This window comes from Coffea eugenioides, chromosome 2, assembly GCF_003713205.1.
Source record: "Coffea eugenioides isolate CCC68of chromosome 2, Ceug_1.0, whole genome shotgun sequence".
NCBI lineage: Eukaryota > Viridiplantae > Streptophyta > Magnoliopsida > Gentianales > Rubiaceae > Coffea > Coffea eugenioides.
In genome coordinates this window covers 50,866,239-50,882,279 of record NC_040036.1, presented here as the reverse complement: position 1 = coordinate 50,882,279, position 16,041 = coordinate 50,866,239, and the positions used below count along the sequence as shown (strand labels likewise).

Here is a 16,041-nt window from a genome sequence, read left to right as displayed (position 1 = left end):
TTAAACAACATAAATCAAGGCTGAAAATTGCAAAACCCTAGCTGAAATTTCTCTAATCTACACCAAACCTAGAGTATCATCCATAATATTCCAAGATTCAAGTCATCTATACCATATGTTGCAAGAATAAGAAAGAGAAAGGAAGTTGTTGAACTTATACCTTCAAACCCTCTTGAGAAGTGAAGAACCAAGCTATTTCTCCAAAGAAACTCTCCACTCCAAGCCTCCTAACTCCCTTGGTGCTAGTTTAATCGATTTAGTTTTTGTGATTTCAACTCAAACAAGGCAAAATCAAGATGAAGTTAGAAGTTCGCCTCTCTTGTTTTTCTCTCCAATGGTTCGGCCAACATGAAGAAAAAATGGAAGCAAACTTAGCCAAAAGGAAAGACAAGAAGAAAGGAAATGTCTTGGTCAAACATCTCTTTGATTGCCAAGTGTTGGCAATCAAGTTTCTTTTCCTTTTTTTTTCTTTTCTTACCTTTTCTTTAGTCAAAAATTTCAGCTGCTTTAAGGGTTAATTTAGGGAGAATTAAATGAAATAAAATCAAGGAGATTAAGATAAGAAAATATTAGTCAAGCGGTGTACTCAACCAGTAACAAACGGCGCACGTCGGTTCAAGCCTATTTCCCTTAACTCCCTTGTACTGTTGTTTTAACTTTATGATTCACTAACTTATTATTAGCATTTCTAATCACACACTTCCTCTTACCTAATGCTCACTCTTATCCACCAAATTTAGTACATATACCTTACCAAGTGATCACACGACCAAAATCCTAGTTTACTCTAACTATAAAAGTAAGGTAAAACTCTTAACTCTATTATTTAATACAACTATTGAGGGAGTAAATTAGTGGTAAAGGAGTTATAAATTAACTTATTCAAAATAAAAGGAAATTATAAGGAAAAATATAGGTGAATTTTCAAGTCCTCACACCTATGGTAGCTTTTATATTCTTTGTTGCATCGCTGTAGAAGACAGATATTAGAATTTTGAGAAATCAATATCATTTCTTGAGTGAACGATTCCTTTGCTCTTGAAAGCGAACTTTATCATCTTAGAAAGGATTCACTAAGGTGATCTAAGATGATCACCAACTTATCAGCCTAAAATCGCACTAGGTTGTGGCGTTGTCTACCTAACTAAATTCGTTCTTGAGTTGTACCTGAGCGAGTTTGGTTTCTGCTGCTCGTTTCCAACCTTGATACCAAGAATTCTAGATCCGGGACTTGTGTGTTACGGGTTGCGTGTGGAATGGAACGTAGGTCGTATCAAATTCCTCTTTCTAGTCATGATCTCTTTGAAAAACTTTGCATATGCAGGAATCTGCAAAATAGCATCGGCAAAAAGGGATATTAATATGCAATTGTTTAAAATTTTAACAAAATTTTCAAAATCTTTATCAAGTTTATTTGGCTTGATCCTTTGAGGGAATGGAAGGTATTGGAATGGTAGTGGAAGATGAGGGTTGGTCTTCATTCTGCCTTGCCCTACTGTCCTTGATGAGCGCGGGGTATACATATAATAATTAACTCATCCATAGTCAAGTTTTACATTTATAACATTCTAAATACCCCACACGCGATTTTTCGCAAGTATACGAGTCAAGAGTGAGTGCAGGGTATTAAGGGTCGATCCCACAGAGAAGATTGTCAATTACCAATGGTTTTCGAACTCCTTTATTATTTAGACTATCACTAGTGCAAGAAATTAAATCTACACTATAAAAGTAACAAAAATACAATAGAAAGCTCCTAGAGATATGGAATTCCTTACTATTCTTGCAAGTGAAGTTACCGGTTAAGTGAGTGCTATTATCTTGACTAGTTATGGTGTAATTTTCTCATGTATGTGAATCCTACTCTCGTAGTGAAGCAACTACACTGGTAATTAAGCCATACCTACTCTTGTGTTTATTATTTAACTACAAATTTGTTTCTTCTATGAAATTACATGAAACAAGTCACTAAAACCACATAGGTGCACCTCTACTCTCGTGAGTGAACTCCCTAGGTTTATCACTTCTTTGAACTAGTGTTAAATTCCAATTCTCATTGCAAACTTAACACCATTAGATAATCACAACTAATGGCCAGTTAATCATGATTAGAAAAGCAAAAGTGATAAATAACTTGTTCAAAATAATACCATCAAATAACCAAGTAAACATGACTAACAAGATATAGAAAGTTCATCCATACTCTAGGCATAAACTTTAACTAAACATAAAGAACAAGATCCAAACTTGTATTATAGTTAAACATGAACTTAAATACAAAAGAGAAAGTGATAGGAGAGAAGTCACCCTTATCACATGAGTTTCAAACTCTCCATCTTTCCTCTTCAATTTTCGTCCAAATCTAACTATAAATACAAGATGGATAAACTACACTACCTATACTATATTACTCTAACTAATGAACTAAGGAAACTCTAGTGAAGACTACATTTTTAGTGAGTTCTCTAGCCTTCCAAAGTTGTGAAAATGTCCTCCAAAGGCTGCTATTTATAGAGGAATTCCATGCAAAAGACAAAGTGTTAAATCATGTTAAGATTCCTCTTGAGCCCACAAACAAGCTAGAATTGAGTTATAATGCTTCTTTTGCAGCTGTCTGGGGCTGTTTCCACCAATATTCTTGCAGGAAAATGGGTCAAAAACCTTGTGTGAATAAAACACAAGTTGGAGAGCAAGTTGCAGCCGAAATTGAGAAATACGCGACCTTGTAATACGCAACTTCAAGCCACGTATTCAAGGGTCGCATATTCACTTTTGTGAATTTGGCACTACTTCAACTGCTATTTTCTTGATGATGGAGGCCGAACTAGCTCTTGTCAAAACATGAAAGTTGTAGCCCTTTGAGTTAGCTTTTCAATGCCTAAGAATCATTCCATTTGGAGCTCTGTGAACCGAGAAATGACCAAAATACCCTCGACTGGTCAGAGCTCTGTTTCATCTTTCAACAACAGAGTTGCACTTCTATATTTTGACTGTTTGACCAGGAAAACGATTGAAATGGATTTCAATGTCTTCATACCAAATGTAGATCTATTTCTTAGCTTCAAAGTGTTTTATGAATCACCTCAATCCAATGCTTGCAACTCAAGATATTGTCGAAATACCACAAGGTGTCAAAGCTGAAAAATTTGCATTAATTGCATTTCATCTTTTGCAGTTCATATTCTCTTTTTATCACTTCAAATCATCATCAATCATCTAATTATCTTCTCAATTCATGCTATTTGATGATTGAATCATTAAACCTACAAAAACATGAAGTGTTTACCCTTAAAATCCATTAGAAATGCAATTTTTACAATTTAAACTACAAAATGCATATTTTCACTAAAATTCTAGTTAATTAACTATAAAAGTAGTTAAAACACACCAAAACTAACTAATAAAACACGCTTAAAATACATAAAATATATACTTATCAGTCCTTCCTCACACTTGGCTTTTGGTTCTCCCTCTCATTTTTCTTTTTCTCACACTCACCTTTCCTCTTACTTTCAACCACCGGAGGATCTTGTAATTGTTTACCACTACGAAGAGTAATGGCTTTAACATGCTCCCTCGAATTCACCTTCGTTTTACTCGATAATTCTCCTTGGTTTTGGACCTCTACATTTCTATACGTCCTAGTTAATTGGTCCAATCTCCCCTCTATTCGCTTAAATCTCTCTGAGGTGCCTTTGGCCAATTTTTCAACCACAATCTCCCAACCTAGTTTAGTGTCAGACCGTGGTTGCCTTGGTTAGAATCCCAATGGATTAGTCAGTCTTTGAGGATTGCTTTGATCCTTCCATCCAAAATTTGGATGATTTCTCCATCCCGGATTATATGTGTTTCAGTAGGGATTATTTTGAGCATTTCAATTGTAATTATTGACAAATTGAGCCTACTCAAAATCAAAACACTCATTGGTATCATGGTCACCCTCACATGTAGAGCCCATGCAACATGTACATTTGATGAAGAACTCGTACCAACTCTGACTTGTCTACTTAGCAATTTTACCACATTATTTGTGACGCCCCCACTTCTCCCTAAAGCGAACCAGAGGGTATCCGCGGGACGCCTGCCCAACTCTCGCCAGGACTCATGGCAATATCCATTCAAACTTAGCACAATACCATTCAACAATACTAGATAAGTAAGAAAGTGCGGAAACTTCCAAACTTAATAATATATATAACGATTACCCAATCCTTACATCAAATTTCCAAAAGTTACATCAATACCCAAAATATACAACATCCAGGTACATCAAATATCCAAAACATACATTAGATTCTCAAAAGTACAACCAATAAGAGGTCTAGCTAAAATACATTAGAAACCCTAAGCCAAAAGTGCATCAAAAGGGTTCCTCCAAGTCTCATTCCATGCCCAATCCTGTTAAGGACAAATCTACAGGGTGAGCAAAACGCTCGTGAGGCCAAGAACACACATGCAAGCACATAGTCCAAGTAACAAGCCCAAATAACAGGTCAATAGATAAAGTACAAGTAATTGACAATTTCAATAAAATGTAAACAGAAACAATTCAAGGATATGGTAGCTCTCAGGAGTTAAGTTCCACTTTCTTTGCCAGGGTTATTCGTATACCTTCCCGCGATGACTTTCCGTCAACCAGGTCGGTATTTCCATTCCGTAGATCTTCACTTACTTCTCATGTCCGTCCACGGTACATACCACTCCGGGCCCGCACGACATTGAGAAGGCGATACTCCACGAGTATGCCAAGCGAGATGTGACGCCCCGAAAGAATGAGTGCGAGAACCCGAAAATTTTCTAAGTTTCTAGGGTTTATTTTATTGATCGCCCGCCTTTTCGACATTTTCTTTATTAGACAATTCCCCAGAGAATTTTATTGAGTAAATATAGTTTTTAGATGATTTTTCTAGTATCAGTTAGTTTTTGAGAAATTAAGAACATATATCGGACGTGGAACCCACTAGTGCGGAAAGTTCGGCAAATTTCGGCATTTCGGCTAGTTAGGTTAAGTTTTGGATACCGGATTTATTTACCGGGTGTTACAAGATAATTAGAGGTTGTTATATGGATGAGAGTGGAGAGACAAAAGGATAACCATTTATTACTTGTAGTGACAAGTGTCACTTGGAGAATTGTTCTTACTTTTGACCACTATTCATTACTTTACCAAATAAATCAAAAATTGACCCAAAAATCACTCAAAAATCCCAAGCTCTTGGCCGGCCACTCTTCAAGAGAAAAGAAGAAAAACCTCTCCAAAATTCTTGCTTCAATCTTGCCCAATTCAACAAACTAACGGATTAAACTTGAAAACTCTCCATAAAAACCTCTCTCTTAGTGATTGTGAGGTGATTAGTGAAATGGTTTGGGAGATTAAAGTGCAAAGTTGCTCCTTTTCTTGTGTTGATAAGGTGAGTGACTATGGAACCCCTCTCTTCTATCTAATGATGTTTAATTAATGACTTGTGGTGATTATAAGTGTGATTTGGTGGATTATTTCTTGATTTTAGTTAAGATTGGTGAATTTTTCTATTTAGGTGGGATTTTTCTGTTTTCATATGATTAATATTATGTGGCCATGTATGATGGTTGGAAATGGTTTAGAATGAATCCTTGGTGTTAAGATAGCGGCTATTTACGGAAAATTTCTGCATTGAATGGAAAATTTCGGAATTAGGGTTTCAATTTCACCCTTTCTGTCCGGTACTGTTCCTCCTAGTTAGAGGCCTAATGAGCCTTAGGTTAAAACATGAAAGTTGTAGAGATTGATGTTTTGTAGTTGCCTACAAAATTTCAACCCAATCGGAGCAACGTAACCTGTGAAAAGACTAAAATACCCTCACTGCCCTAGGATGCATTCCAGTGTTCCGTGTTAGACAATTCATCTATTTGGTTGTATTGATTCACTATGATCCATGCGGATTTAGCTATTTTCTAAAACATGAAAGTTTCAGTAATCTGTCTTAGCTTTTCAACTCCACCAAGAACACCTTAAACGGATCTACGAAGCCTGAGTTATGGCTAAAATGGTCGGATCTATTCTAAACTCAGCATTCTGCCGTGTTTCTTGTTTTAGCCTCTGACCATGTTCTGTCTGTTTTGATAACGTACGAACTGTGTATTGACCCCTTCATAAGAAATGTAGATCTTTGTCTTAGCTTCGAAACAGTATAAAGTTCATCCAAATCCGAGTCCCGTAACTCCAGTTATGACCAAAACAAGATCGGTTGTCAGAACTGCCTTCGAATTTGGACAGTTCTGACAGGAATGTTTGGACCCATTTTCCTCCATGCTATGTATTGATTCAGCTTTTGATCCAAACATGAAAGTTATAGCCTTATGTCCTAGATTTCCAACGCCTTTGGAATTTCTTGATTTAGATTTGTGAGCTGTGATTTATGGTCCAGCAAACAAACCCTGTTCGTCACCCAAACACGTAAATTTATGGTACTGTTTTCCATAATTTCGACCTGCTTCCATTCAGATCTAGATTAAGGTGTCTTCAGGAGAATTGTAGCCCTTCCTCATATCTTCGAAACGGTGTCTCATTCACCTTGATCTGACATTCCTAGCCTAATCTTTGATCAAAACAGTTTGAGATGGCGGATTTGGCCGTTTCCGTTTGCCGTTCCGTGCGCGCGCGTGTCCATCTTGCCGTTTCCGCACTTGCGTGTGCCGATTTTTGCCGTTTTGCTTGTTTTGGGTTTGTTAGTAGCCGTTTGTGATATAATGTGATAAATCTTCTATTTCAGACAGTGGTGAGCTAAGCGGAGCCGGTGGGGCCCACTACTAGAGAACACGCGCGAAGTGATTTTTGCTCTTGTACTACTTTTGTGTTTTGAGTAAGTATTCGGGCCATTTTGTACATAACTTGCTTATGTGTTTAAGGGGAATGAAAGGGTGCCTATGCGAGGGTGTACTTCACCGCACTCGACCTAAACCCTAATTTACGTGCATATTTATACATGACATGTCTAAATGAATTATTTTGGGTTTGAACCCCTTGAGCTTGGAGCTTGGGGTGACTTTCGTGAATTCGTGAAGTATGTTGAAGTTGTAGGCCCGATCTCAAGACCTGGATGGACTATTCGAGCCGGCCGGGGCTTGGTCGGAGCCAGTCCAACCTAGTTTGAGGTCACCAAGTTCGTAGGTTCCAGTTGTGAACCAAGTTTGTGACCCGAGCTTGTGACTCAAGCTCAAGTATGTGATTTTGTTTGCCCGGACAAGTTTGTGAGGTGACTGGCCAGTGAGGGTGATAAGGTGTTTGGTGGGTGTACAAGTAGAGTTCTACGGACCTTATTTATGGTCGACGGAGTGTCGACAGGAGATCACGCATGGCAAATGACTTGGCTTTGGAGCCAACCTGTATCCTTCCTTTGTATTGTTACTTTTGTACTTGACTTGACATTTTTGTGAAATAGTTGTTTATTTAAATGTGAAACTTACGCTTTTACCCCTGTTTACTTACTAAGCTTCTAGCTTACCCCGTTTCCTTTGTTTTCCTTAGCAGGGGACGACGCGGGGAACTTTTGGACACTGCCACTAGTATAGTTAGGTTTAGTTTGTATTAGTTGGACAGTTAAGATGTTCCTTTTGTTTTGGTGATTTGTATAAGGACCCACCTTAGGGTCCACCCTCTGTTGGTTGTTGTTATAATGTAAATAGTTATTTGAATAGCCACTTTTGGGAATGTAAATAGAACTCTTTTGGCGTTAGATATATTGTAAATAGTACGCTTGTGGGTTTATCTAGTTTTATTGTTTTGAAATTTTGAGTCCTGGCGTGAGCTAGGCAGGCGTCCCGCAGATACCCTAGGGTTCGCCCTTGGGAGAAGTGGGGGCGTCACACGAGACCTCTTCAACAGGTCAAGCTTATCATGTGATTCTCATGGCTCACCGTGGTTCCCGACCAAGCCCATGCCGGCTCGAGTCCCAAGGTCGGCCTATGAGTTTGCGCGTCCCCCATGTACATGTATGTGTCGAGGAGATTCACTCCAGCGACGTATGCAGTCATAGCATACTATTTCAGGTCAAGCAAGCATTTGATATATTCAATCATTCATGTCATGTCAAGCAGGTCATTCATTTCATGTCAAGCAAGTTAATCATGAATTATTTGTTTTAAATGAGAACGAGTGCGATAAAATACACACTCGACTCCATTTTCAAAATCTTTGATCATTGGTTACAGGGAAGCATGTATCAAGTTCACAGGAGTTCAAGTAATCATACACTTGACACTCACCAACTAAACAAGGAAGAAATGTCATTGAAATTCAGGTGTCTACCGTAGGATCCTCTTGCAGGTCCTCGTGCGAGCCTGAGCAATTTAATAGTGAATTATCATTTATAAACCCCAATTATCACGCATGAGTGTACGCTTGTACAATCCGAGAAAATTTCACGGAAGTGAGCCTAATTTATTCATAAAATGAGGTCCAAAAGTGGGGTTTCAAAAGTACAAGAGAAATCGAGTTTTCGCCTTCAAAATCAAGGGTAAAACGTTCAAGTGATATCAAGGGAAAAGGAGAATTCGAACAACTCTATTTCCCTTAAGTTTTGAAAATTTCAGTTTTGATACGAGATGTTTGAAAAATCGTATCTCTCTCGTTACAAGTCCAAAATTGAAAAACTTGGTACCATTGTAAACTTCTTCTAAAGTACTAAAAGTTCCTAGAATAAACTTTTCCATGATTCCAAACGGAAAGTATTCAAAAATTAGCTCAAAGTTGCTGTTTTGGGCACTTAAGACAGGTTTAGGTTGGTTTTTGGCCAACTTTGAAAATTCGGCAAAATTCAGTTGATTTGAACTAACCTCTGAAATTTGGAAATCTATTAGAGTTGCAATCCAAGTTTAAAACAAAACAAATGGAACAAGAATCGGAGTGTTGAGCACCAAGATATGATAGCTGAAAGTTGGTGAAAATTTGAGACAATTATGCAAATTTCCAGGTTTAAAGTACCAACTTTGGGATTTTATTAGAGTATCGAAATGGACTCAGAATGGCACCAAAATTAGCAGTATTACACTAAAATATAAGGGTGATTCCTCTATAAAATTTCATAGAAAAATATGTACGAGAAATTGGTTAACAAAACCACTAAAGTATCAAGAAGTTCCAAGGCAAATCTGCCTTGGACTTCCGTTTTTCCGTTTTCAAGCATTTGGCCAAGGAAATTTCCTCAAACATGGTTAATTGGTGTAGAAAAAATCTAATAACATTCCAAGATAGGTTTGGTAGGTGATTAACACCAAAAATCTCGAATTAACAAGTCTCAATCAAGTTTAGTAACAATTCTGCTCAAATGGAGGGTTTTCCTTCAAGAAGTCAGTTTCAAAATACGGCCACAAATCACTCAATTCAACTCCGAATTAGACATGGTTGGTGGCGTTGGAAAACACATTCATAAAGCTACAATTTCTCAGAAGAAACCATTTCAAAATCTGTCCACAACTTGTCCACATTGGAGCCTCAGGTTGTAGTTCATGTTCTGCCTTCCAGGGAACTAACGAAACAGGGCAGCCAAATTCAAACGGTTGGTACGGATTACTCATGTGGAATCAGGACATGAATTTTATACCGTTGGAAAGCTGGGAATGTCTAGTTTCCAGTGCCACAAACGAAACTCGATTTTGATATCAGAGTAAAAAGTTATGGCTGAAAGATAAGGACTGCCTGGGCAATCCGGGAAAATTTTCCAGTTTTGCTAAACCTTTGAAATCACTACAATTGACCAACGAAATCCTGTTATTTTCCAATGAAACTTTCTACACCGTTCATATAACATGTACACATCACAAATAAGTCATTAGAACCTCAAAATTTCACACCAAAGTGCACGAACATGGCAGGGGTAAAATGGTCACTTTTGTTCATTGCACCTTCCTTGAATTTCTACCAACAACCCAACATTATTCCATGAATTTAAGCACTAAACCAACATTAATAGCATCATCATTCATCAAATCAGTCCATCCAATCCAAGTGGGAGTTCATAGAGCCCACACAGCAATTTTTCCCAACATAAACAAGCTACCCACATGCATGCATGAACTTATATGTGCACTACTACTTCCATAAAGCAAGATTTGAAGGGTTGATCATGGTTTACCTTCTTAGATGAACTAAGACAGAATTTTTGGTCCAATGAAGCCCAAGAAAACCGTGGAAAGCAGCCCTCTTTCCTAGCTTGATGTAATCTCCAAGTGATTAGCTAAGTGTGGTTAAGGTTTGGTGCGATTTGGTGAAGATTAAATGGTGAAATGAAGGAGAATTTGGAGCTGTCTTTTTATTCCTCCTTCGCCGGCTGTTTGAAGCAAAGAAAAGAAGAGATGTGCTGATGGTAAGCTTCCGTGAGAAGCTTTAAATTTGTGGCCAAAAGTTCACCCAAAAGTCAACTCTCCTTCGCACGCGCACGCGCGCGTTTTGTGCCCGATTCCTCTCGAGTTTATTTCACTAGTGCACTAAGCCTCTAATGCACTTATATTCATATTAATATTATTCAATCTTAATTGTCCCAAAATAAGGATCTAAAGTCCCTCAATTAAATCGCGCGTGTAAAAACGCATATTTCCTATTTTTGCGCGATAAAGCGAAATCTCCAAGAAATTCTTATAACGATAGTTTCACTAGATAATACTCGAATACTTAAGTATAAAATTACCTATCTTAAGACTAATGTACAAATCTCCAATTTTTCAAACTTATAGTATTCTCAAAACGGTTATTGATTCCAACCGCACATTCGCTATTCTCACTTAACGAGTTTTCAAAAATTAAATTTTGAAACGAGTCACTTTAAAAATATAATTAAGTTATAGACCCATGTAATTAGGTCTAAAGAGCTTAGAAAATAATATTCTGAGTAAATGGCCAAGTAAATAATTAAATGAGTTAGAAATAGGAAATTAAATAAGAAAATTTGTGAGTCCTCACATGAGTCGAGTATTAATTCCTCAATTAACCTTTCTTAATCTACCATTGATCATTCTTAACTCTCCAATACTAATACACTCCCGATTCAAGTATAGCTTCGAAAAACGTGTACTCGTTGTTCCGAACTAAACGAATTTTCGTAAAGTGAATTTTTTTCAACAAAACGCTTTAAAAATATAAAAGAGGCGTCGTTCCATATAAATAGATTTTAAATAGTCAAAATAAATAATTCGGAGAAAATGAGTAAATAAATATTTAAGTAAACTAGTAATATTCTATAAATAAGAAAATTTTCGGGTCCTCACATTATTCATTTGGGTGCATAACATGTTTAGAGTGTCCATTTCGATCACACCTGTTTGGCGCCTAAAAATACCTCCCTCATTTGCCCATGATAGTTGTTTGCTACCATCTCTTCTATTAAGTTTTGAGATTCTTGGGGTGATTTATCCATTAAAACTCCACTTGCGGCTGCATCAATAATAGATAAAGATGAACCATTATAGAAAATTTGTACGATGAGCCAATCGGGGAGTCCATGGTGTGGATATTTTCATAGAAAATCCCTAAACATTTCCCATGCTTTATGTAATGATTCACCATCCTGTTGGCTAAAACTAATGATGATGTCCATTCTAACCTTAGCCATTTTAGCTGGTGGAAAGTACTTATTCAAGAATGCTCTAGATAAATCATCCCATGTAGTAAAAGTATTAGGAGCATGACAGTGTAGCCAAATTTTAGCTTTATTACTCAAAGAAAATAGGAACAACCTTAGCCTTATAGCATCTTCACTAATTCCATTCATTTTAATTGTATCACATATCTCTAAAAATGTCACTAAGTGTGCATCAGGATCCTCTACTGTGATGACCCAGAAAATTTTTTTTCTCACCACCCAACTATTTGCATTTTTATTTAAATTATATTTTTATAAAGTTTGCATTCATTTAATGATTTACTTGTTAATTGCTAAAAGAGTTTCTCTTACTTGCTTATTTTAACTGTCGAGCGATTAAAGTCTTGAAAATTGTTGGTTTTACGACTTATTGGTGAATTTGGCCGAAATGCTAGGAGACTATAAGTTGAGACATTAGTAAAATTAAGAAAGATTTTTTGGAGTTAAAAGAAGATTGGAGGAGCTAAGGATGGATAATAAGAAAGCTTAAGTGGGAGAGACTATTGGACACTATTCAAAGTTGACCTTGTAAACCTTTCTTGTGGCTTGTATGTTACCTCCAAAAACAACCAAAAGACCCTTATTTTTTTTTTCTCTTGGCTGGCCGAAACTTGAGAGAGGAAGAGAGGGAGAGAAATTTCATCCTTCTTGAAAATTTTGAAGATCCAAGCTTTCCTCCCACCAATCTACTTGCACCTATGGAAGATCTTGAGAGAAAGATGTGACGCCCCCACTTCTCCCTAAGGCGAACCAAAGGGTATCCGCGGAACGCCTGCCCAACTCTCGCCAGGGCTCAAGACAATTCGATTCAATCTTAATACAATACCAGCCATCACGAGAAGATAACGTAAGAAAGTGCGGAAACTTTCAAGCTTAACAATATGTAACAATTAATACAAGCCTATTAAAGAGAAGTCGCTTCCATAACCGACTGTCCAAGTCTTACACCACCAGTTCAAAATACAGCGATTATCCAATTCTTACATCGGATTTCCCAAAATACACATCAAATCCCAAAATAAACAAAAATCAAAATATCTAGCTAATTGCATTCGAAACCCTAATACACAAGTACATCCAGAGGGTTTCTCCGAGATTCACTCCAGGTCTTTTCCTGTTAAGGAAAACAAATCTACGGGGTGAGCGATTGCTCGTGAGGTCAAGAAAACACATGCAAGCACATTGTCCACATAACAATCCCAATCAACAGGAAAACGATAATAAACGAGTAATAAACAATTCCAGTGAAATGTAAACAAAAACAATTCAAGGATATGGTAGCTCTCAGGAGTTAATTTCCACTTGCTTTGCCAATCTCATTCGTATATCTTCCCGCGATGACTCTCCGTCAACCGGGTTGATATTTCCAATCCATAGATATCCACTTACTTCTTATTTCCGTCCACAGTACACCGCACCGGGCCCGCACGACATTTATAAGGCGATACTCCACGAGTATGCCAAGCGAGATCTCTCCAATAGATCAAGCTTATCAGGTAATTCTCATGGCTCACCGAGGTTCCTGACCAAATTCATGCTGGCTCGAGTCCCAAGGTCGGTCTATGAGTTTGGTCGTCCCCCATGTAACATTTGTAAGTCGAGGAGATTCACTCCAGCGACGTATGCAGCCATAGCATACCATTTCATTTCATCCAAGCATTCAATATCATTCAATCATTCATTTCATTCAATATATTTCATTCCATTCATTTCAAATGAGAACGAGTGCGGTAAAGTACACACTCGACTCCATTTTCAAAATCTCCAATCATTTATAACAGTTAAGCATGAATCAAGTACTCATACACTTGACACTCACCAAGTAAACAAAGAAGTAATGCCCTCTTGAGGGTTTAAGCGTCCACCGTAGGATCCTCTTGAAGGTCCTCTTGTGTGCCTGAGCAATTAATAATGAACTATCACTTATAAACCCCAATTATCACGAAAGATTGCACACATGTGCAATCTAGAAAATATCGCGAGGACGGGCCTAAATTTTCTTGTAAATCGAGACTCAAAAGTGGGGTTCAACAATCATAAGAAAAATCTAATCTTTATCGTTAAAATCATTGGATGGAAACAAGTAAGTATGAAATCATGTAATTCAATTTCCAAACGATCGATCGAAGACGAGCTGAAGCGTGACACGTCACAATCCGGCCAAGAACTAGCCGGATATCCGGCCGGATTTCTGGCCGGATTCGAGGCAGTGAGGGATCCAAAATTTTTTCAATTTCCACCACCAATCCGGCCAACTATCCAGCCAAGAACTGGCAGGATATACGGCCGGATTCTTTGAAAATGTTCCCGCGCGAAAATTTTACAAAATGGCCAAGAATTATCGAATTTAGGGGCATTCTTTGAAAAATCATAACTCACTCTCTGAAAGTTTAAAATTAAAAAACTTGATACCGTTGGAAACTACTTCCAATGTACTAAAAGTCCATAGAAGGTACTTTTCCATGATTCCAAATGGAAGACACTTAAATTTTTGGTTCAAGATGCTGTTTTGGAATACCAAGACAGTTTTGGGTTGATTTTTTGCAAAGTTTGGAAATTCGGAAAAATTCACACAATGCGAACTAGCCTCTGAAATTTGGAACTCAATTAGAGTTACAATCAAAGTTCAAAACAAAACAAGCAGAACAAGAATTGAAGTTTTGAACACCAAGATATGCCGGCTCAAAGTTACCCAAAAGTTGGAACGGTTAGACCATTTTCCAGGTTTAAAACATAGACTTTGAATCTTTGTTTGAGCATCGAAATGGACTCAAAATGGCACCAAATTTGGTATGATTACACTACCATATACGGACTATTCTTCTGTCAAGTTTCATGCAAAAATTCATTCGAGAAGTCAGTTAACAAAACCATTAAAGTTCCACAATTTGCTAAGGCAAATCTGCCTTGCATTTTCGTTTTTCTTTTCTCAAACATTTGGCCAATGAAAATTCCTCGAACATGATTCATTTAAGAAAAAAAAGTCTAGGAAACATCCAAAATACATTTGGTAGGTGATTAACACCAAAGATTTCGAATAACAAGTCCCAAAAAAAGATTAGCTATAGATCAGTCCAGTATTAGGGTTTTCTTTCACGAAGACAGTTATGAATTTCGGCCACATCTCACTCAATTCAACTCGAAATTGAGCGTGGTCAGTGGCATTGAAAACTAAATTCATAAAGCTACAATTTCTTAGAAGGAATCGTTCAAATATTCTGTCCATGACTAGCTCATATTTGAGCATCAAGTCGCAGCACAGAACAGAGCTTTCAGTACAGACGAGAAACAGAATAGGTAAATTTACAGGGTTGGTACGGCTTACACAGGTAGAATCAGGGCATGCACTTTATATCATTGGAAAACTGGAATGTCTATTTTCTAGTGCCACAAAGGGCACTCGATTTTGACGTCGGAGCAAAAAGTTATGGCCGAAACAAAAACACTGCCAGAGCACTCTAGACACTCGTTTCCAGCTTTGGCAAATTTTCGAAATCTCAACATTTACTCATCCATATCACGTAAATTTTTGACGAAACTTTATACACAACCTATATTACACATTTACATCAAGAAAAATTCAATTGGACCACAAAAAAGTGCACCAAAGTGCACGTCAATGGCAGGGGCAGAAACGGTAAAATTTTCCGTTTCACTTTCTTTGAGCTATCTTTCACAACACCGCTTATTTTCACTAGATTAAACACTAATCCAACATAAATAGCATCAATTCTCATCAAATCAGTTCATCAAGCCAATGTGGGATTTCATAGAACCCACTCACAAGATTTCCAACAATATAAACCTACCCATGTGAATCTATGAGCTCATAAGTGCAATATAACTTCCATAAATCAAGAATTAAGAGGTTGATCGTTGTATACCTTATTAGATGATTAAGGCAGAAAAATTCGGTCACTTTAAGCTCAAGAAAAACCATGAGATGAAGCTCCTTTCCTAGCTTAGGTTGATCACCAAGTGATTTGCAAGTTGTGTGTGAATTTTGAGATGATTTGGATGAGATTTGAGAGGTGAAATCAAGAAGAAATGTTGGTTCTTTTTCATCCTTGGATGGCTGGCTGTTTGAGTGAAGAGAGAGAGAGAGTTGTGCTGAAAATGAAGCTTCCTTGAGAAGCTTAAGTTTGTGATTCAAATTGCCTCAAAAGTCAACTCTCTCCTCCAGCGCACATGCGCGCGTTTCGTGCTCGATTCCTTTCGAGTTTGTTTCACTTGTGCACTAAATCTTTAATGCACTTCCATTCATATTATTATTATTCACTCTTAATGGTCTAAAAATAAGGGTCTAAAGTCCCTTAATTAATCGCGCACCCGATAACGCGTACTTCTGATTTGTGCGCAATAAAGTAGAAATTTCAAGAAATTCTTATAATGATAGTATTAGTAACTAATAATTGAACATTTAAAC

General features: G+C 37.4%; 1 non-coding gene across 1 annotated transcript; it reads left to right on the top strand.

The window, feature by feature from the left end:
* The first annotated feature begins 11,469 nt into the window (after window positions 1–11,469).
* On the top strand, window positions 11,470–11,579 carry LOC113764265. Its single transcript, XR_003467545.1, has one exon. It is a non-coding gene; the product is annotated as a small nucleolar RNA R71 (small nucleolar RNA).
* Window positions 11,580–16,041: the final 4,462 nt, after the last annotated feature.